The sequence below is a fragment of the Telopea speciosissima genome, chromosome 1 (assembly GCF_018873765.1).
Source record: "Telopea speciosissima isolate NSW1024214 ecotype Mountain lineage chromosome 1, Tspe_v1, whole genome shotgun sequence".
Classification (NCBI taxonomy): Eukaryota; Viridiplantae; Streptophyta; class Magnoliopsida; order Proteales; family Proteaceae; genus Telopea; species Telopea speciosissima.
Window position 1 is genome coordinate 33,320,244 of NC_057916.1, and position 6,000 is coordinate 33,326,243.

The following is a 6,000-nucleotide window of genomic DNA, read 5'->3' on the forward strand; positions in this document are numbered from 1 at the left end:
TCTACAGGATCCATACAGCCGTGGGGTCAAGGGATCACAGAGGGATGGGTCACCTCCGACCCAGCAGGGGACATCATGTCCACCTCAAGAGGACGCGCAGCTGCACCCCCCTCAGGCAGGACAGCCTCCACCTCTGACACCGGGACGCTCTCCACCACAGCTACACCCGAAAGCGCCGCAGCAAACTCAGAGAACCCCAAAACAGAGAAGTCATAATCAGGGGTCACCTCCAGGACACAAGCGGCTAAGTCCCGGACCCCTCCCTCATAAGCGGGCTGAAGCTACGCCTAATACAGCGTCGAGAACGTAGAGGATGCTTGGAACTCAGCCACAGCTCGCTCACCTACAGATGCCAGCTCCGCCTCATGCCTTCCCCTCAATGAATGAAGCTCCTCCTCTAAAGCAAGAACCCTAGCCGAGCTCTCGGCCGCACCAGCAGAGGTCACACGCAGCTCCTCAGACACCTCTAGGAGCTTCCCGGACGCCCCCTCGAGCTCCCCCGACACCCTCTGCGCGTCAGCCTCGGCCCTCTCACGGACATCGATCTGACCCTGGAGCTCCCTCTCCACGTCATGCAGGGTGCGCTGTATCTGTACCTCATGAGAAGCGTGACCCTTCAGTCGAAGCACCGCCTCAGCAACACGGTGATGGACCTACAATCAACAAGGCAAGCGATAAAACATTATAAAAATAAATGGAGCAATGGACATGATGAGACAGAAAAGGAATAACTCACCGAAGCCATATCATGGTAGAGGGTCTGAGCCAGACAAGCATCGCTAAGCCTCTGCAAGGCCATCCTCGCGGTAGGGAGCCTGCCCCTATCCACCCACTCCCGCGACACGCCGGCTTCGGCCAAGGTCGAGCCCTCCGGCACGCCTAAGGTGATCACCAGGGACTCACCCAGCGTGGGAAGATCAGTGGCAGCACCACCAGAGGAACCCACACCTTTCCCCTTGGAAAGGGGCAATACAGAAGATCCGGAAGGAACAACAGCGGGAGGCAGAGGCACAGAGCCTGAAACACCATCGTCACCAGGAGAAGTACGGGGAAGGAGGACCCGCATGCCAGAGCTCGTCACGCGGGCATGTCCTGGTCCCCCCTTCCGCTTTGCTCCAACAACCACAGGCGCAGGGGCACCACTAACGTCGGTCACTCCAGCAGACGGACCACCCTGAGAAGCGGCCTTCCTCCGTAGATTGCGGCGAACCAAACTAAAGTCCGGACGTGTATCCACTGCATAGACCGCCCAACCAATCAGATGACATATACATTCAAATACCAACATGCCAATCAAGTACAAAAGACAATGCTCTTACCAGGACTCAGCTTCCAGAGAGACAGGAAGGCCTCCGAGTCCAACTCCTGGACGTGGAACAGATCGTGACCCAGGCACAGCTTGAGGGAGTCACCCTCAAAATCACTCAGCTCAAGCCCCTGATTGACCCTCTTAAGGTCAATAACTTCCCTAACGGTCCGTAATGGGCATCGGGGGACCGTGGCAAAAAAGAAGCGATCCCTCCAATAGTTCATGTGACTAGTGATCCCCGTGAGAAGCTCCACAGAGGCATAGGGCCCCTTGAGCACGCGGCGAGCAAAGTGATAGCATCCATGGTTCCCCTTCTTCACAGATAAAAGTGGGAGAAAAGGGGAACAAGTGGCGCACACCCCAGCGGGCGAAGAAGACATAAAAACCCAAAATCACCCTCCAAGAGTTGGGCAACACCGCCCGGGGGTGAGGTGCCAATGCTCTAACACTAACTCGACAAAGCGAGGGATAGGAAGGCGAAGGCCCTGGAGAAAAAATGAACGGTAGAGAGACAGATCTCACCCGCACGGGAGAGAAGGCATACTCGCCAGGCCCGGAGCACGCAACATGACCTCGGCGGGAATGTGGAACTCCTCACGGAAGGAGACCAAGTCGAAGGTGACAAGATGCTAGCAACAGGGCCTAACCTATCGCCAGGACCGGCGGCCGAGGATGCCGCCCGCAGGGGTCGACGATCTCACGGGGACCGGAGACACTAGAAGGTCCCACTCTTCCATCAGATATCACTAGGGGAGGGTATAGAGGAGGGAGTACCACGGAAGAAGGCGATCCGGGGAACGCTCCTCGAAGATCCAACCCCGATCAAGCAGGCCAAGGTCACCCGGGAACGACATGAAGGACAAGAGGGGAACGAACTACTTACTCGAGAAAGCAATCTACCGAAGCCGGCAAGAAAAATGAAAGGAATGTCACCTGCAAAATATAAACAGCAGATCCATCACATACAAGAGGAAGAACAGGGAAGAAGAGCGAGGGTCCATCACACCCACGCCGTGGCCACCATAGGCGCGGCATCACCGGCAAGGCGGGGGCCACACCCAGGCACGGCCACCCAGGCGCGGCCAGCTAGGCGGCCACCCTCGCAAGGCGCAGCCACACCCAGGCACGGCCACCCAGGCGCGGCTAGCCAGGCTGCCAGCCCATTGCAGCCACCCCGGGCGCGGCCACCCCAGCGCCGCCAGGCGGCCACACCCACAGGTGCGGCCACCCAGCACGGCCACACCCGCAGGCGCGGCCTAACCGCGGCCTCACCGAGGCGCGGCCTCACCGCGGCCTCACCGAGGCGCGGCCACACCCGCCAGGCGCTGCCTCACCGTGGCCACACCAGCAGGCGCGGCCTCACCGCGGCCACACCCGCAGGCGCGGCCTCACCGCGGCCACACCAGCAGGCGCGGCCTCACCGCGGCCACACCCGCAGGCGCGGCCTCACCGCGGCCACACCCGCGGGGCGCGGCCTCACCGCGGCCACACCCGCAGGCGCGGCCTCACCGCGGCTACACCCGCAGGGCACGGCCTCACCGCGGCCACACCAGCAGGTGCGGCCACACCCGCAGGCGCGGCCTCACCGCGGCCACACCCGCAGGCGCGGCCTCACCGCGGCTACACCCGCAGGGCGTGGCCTCACTGCGGCCACACCAGCAGGCGCGGCCTCACCGCGGCCACACCCCGCCGGCGCGGCCTCATCGCGGCCACACCAGCAGGCGCGGCCTCACTGAGGAACCACCCTACAAAAAAAAAAAAAAAAAAGGGGATCGATTTACCTCAGAAAAAAGGCGACCGCGCGGAAGGACAAGCACACGGCGATGATGTAGCCACACCACGAGGCACAATCAAGGGATAGAGGTCACAAGAAGCAAGGCACTCAAGCCAAGCACCACTCAAGCCTTCCAAGCAAACCAAGGCACCAAGAGAACACAACCCAAACACAAAGAAAAACAAGCACATGGTGGGCACCAAAGAGAAGACAAAAGACAAAAAAGGGATACAAAGGGGGAATTAAAGGAGAGCAAAAGGGGAGACAAAAAGTAAGAAAGAGAAATGAGAAGTGAAAGAAGAGAAAGTGAGAGGAAGGAACATATACCTACAAAAAACAAAAAAAAAAGAAAAAGTGTAGGAGGAAAGGTTTGAACCCCCAACCTCTCCTACCTCATTAGTGGATTTACAGATAAACCCCACAAGGAAAGTCTATTCGCAGTAGACCCCTTACTATGCAAAGGCACTTACTCTCTTGGACCTCCTATCCCAAGAGAGTGGGGGGCAAATGATACATCCAATATTCACCGGGCCAATCAACGATCGCCATGTGTCACAGGTGACCCATTCCATAGCCAAGGAGAACGAACCGGGTCCCAGCACCTGGGCGCGGCCTCACCCAGGCGCAGCCACCACTCGGGCGCAGCCTCACCTAGGCGCGGCCACACATCAGGACACGGCCTCACCTAGGCGCGGCCACACATCAGGGCGCGGCCTCACCCAGGCGCGGCCACCACCCAGGCACAGCATTATGGGCCCGTGAGGTGGGGGCTACCCATCTACGATCTGATCGTATCGCTAAGACTCATGCCCCTATCAGTACTCTGGACCGCCGCTTAGAGGTCACGTCACCCAGACGGATTCAAGCACCAAGGACGTTATTACCACACGCGGGTATCTATCCACCAAGGATCCTGATGCCACCAGGACACTCCCTCCCACGGGGAGATGGCCAATCGGGATAGAGCCCCTTTACTCAGGGCCTCTAGCCACTCAACTCGCCATTAAACTGGGACTCTCCACACCGTCATATGCTACTATAAAAGGCAAGGTACACAACCCCATCGGGGACATCTAATCTCATATTGAATAATCACTATTCATCTATTTGCGGCAGGAGATCTAACTTTGGCATCGAAGAGCCCTAGGCTGGGACCACACCGGTTCTCTCTGTTGACGCCTTTGGTCCACTTGCAGGTGACGGCACTCTTAGGACCGCTCGACGATTTCTTGACGCAACAGGAGAAACCCCAAAAGCCAAGATGGACAACAAGTCGAGAGGTCTCTTTTTCTTCTTCAAAGAATCCCATCCCGTTAAGATTTTGTGTTGATTTGGAAAAGAAGATAGGTGATAGGAGAATTTCTTCACCTACCATTAAAAATTGTTTATATATAATTACTTATGAAATAGTTTTTTTTTTTTTAAATAAAAAAAATTTTATAAATAAATTGTTTTAAATAGACCATGATTAAAATGAAAAATGATACAAAAAAGAACCTAATTGACAATGATTCATTTTGGGGTGATCCAACGAGGTCAATCCAACGACGAACTTTCTTGATCGTCTAATGGAAAATAAATCCAATTAACCCACTAATGCAGTAGTGGCCAAAGTATACAATTAGTAGAGATATAGTTGGAAAGGACAAAGGTGAGGGAATAGCCTGTGTTTGAAGAGGTGAGGTCATGGACTGATGGAGAAGTATGGAGAGGATGAATGAGGTGTTGAAGGAGGAAGAGATGGTGGTGGCTTAGTTTACACGGGAAGTTGTGTTGTTCATGGTTATTTGAAAGGGGTAATGATGAACCCAAATTCACACCAACCAATCAGAGGTCGCCACGTGTCACGGCCCCAGAAAAGTGGGCCAAGATAGAGCCAGTGAAGGACCGACCGCAGGCACTGACCACCAACACCCATGGGCGCGAACCCCCTTGGGTGCGCCACCCTTGGGCGCCAACCCCATCGGGCATATCATCCCCGAGCACAGTCTCCCTCGAACACACGGGAGTAACAACCACCATCAACAAGGCATAGACCGCATCACTAAGGACTCTAGGCCACCGCCTATCAAGTCACGTAGTCTGAAAGGACTCATGTACAGGAACCTCATCTACCACGTAGATAGGTCAATCCACCAAGGATACCAAGTCTATCATGACACTACATCTCTCAGGAAGACGATTGCCAAGTCTATCGTGACACCACATTTCACCGAAAGACAATCAGTCAAGGATGAGCCCTGCTACTCAGGGACTCTATCACCTACGACGGACACTCTACACCAACTGGGACTCTCCGCACCGCCATGCTCTACTATAAAAGGTAAGGTACTCAGCCCCATCAAGGGGCATCTTAACTCATCTTGAATACTACTATTCAATCATCTGTTTGCTCAGAGAGATCTAACTTAGGCATCGGAGAGTCCTAGGCCGGAACCACACCGGTTCTCCTTTGTCACCCAGGGTCTTTTGCATGCTACGGTACTTGAAGGACCGCTGAGAGATTTCTTGATGCAACAGATTGGCGCTGTCTGTGGGAACGACGCTAGCCATCACCTTTACTAGCAAGTTTTCATATCTGTTCAACCATGGCACCACGGGGTAAGAAGACTGCTCCCTCCACCAATAATGCCCCGAGGCAGGGAAATGGATCACCTCCTCCAGAGAGCTCACATCGTAGAGCCAATGACCAGGACCATGTCTCTCTGGAGAGGGAGATCCCCGATGATGATCAAGTTGCGATAGTTGAACCCAACAACGAAGTGGTGGTGGAGGTGGTACCTGACCCCAATGCCCCAGCAACTATGGGTCAGATCAATGACCTACAGCAACAGATCCAAAGGATCAATGACTCTTTCACAACTACCTGAGGCAGCGAGCAACATCACACCATCGTAAGACGGATCCTCAACAGGAA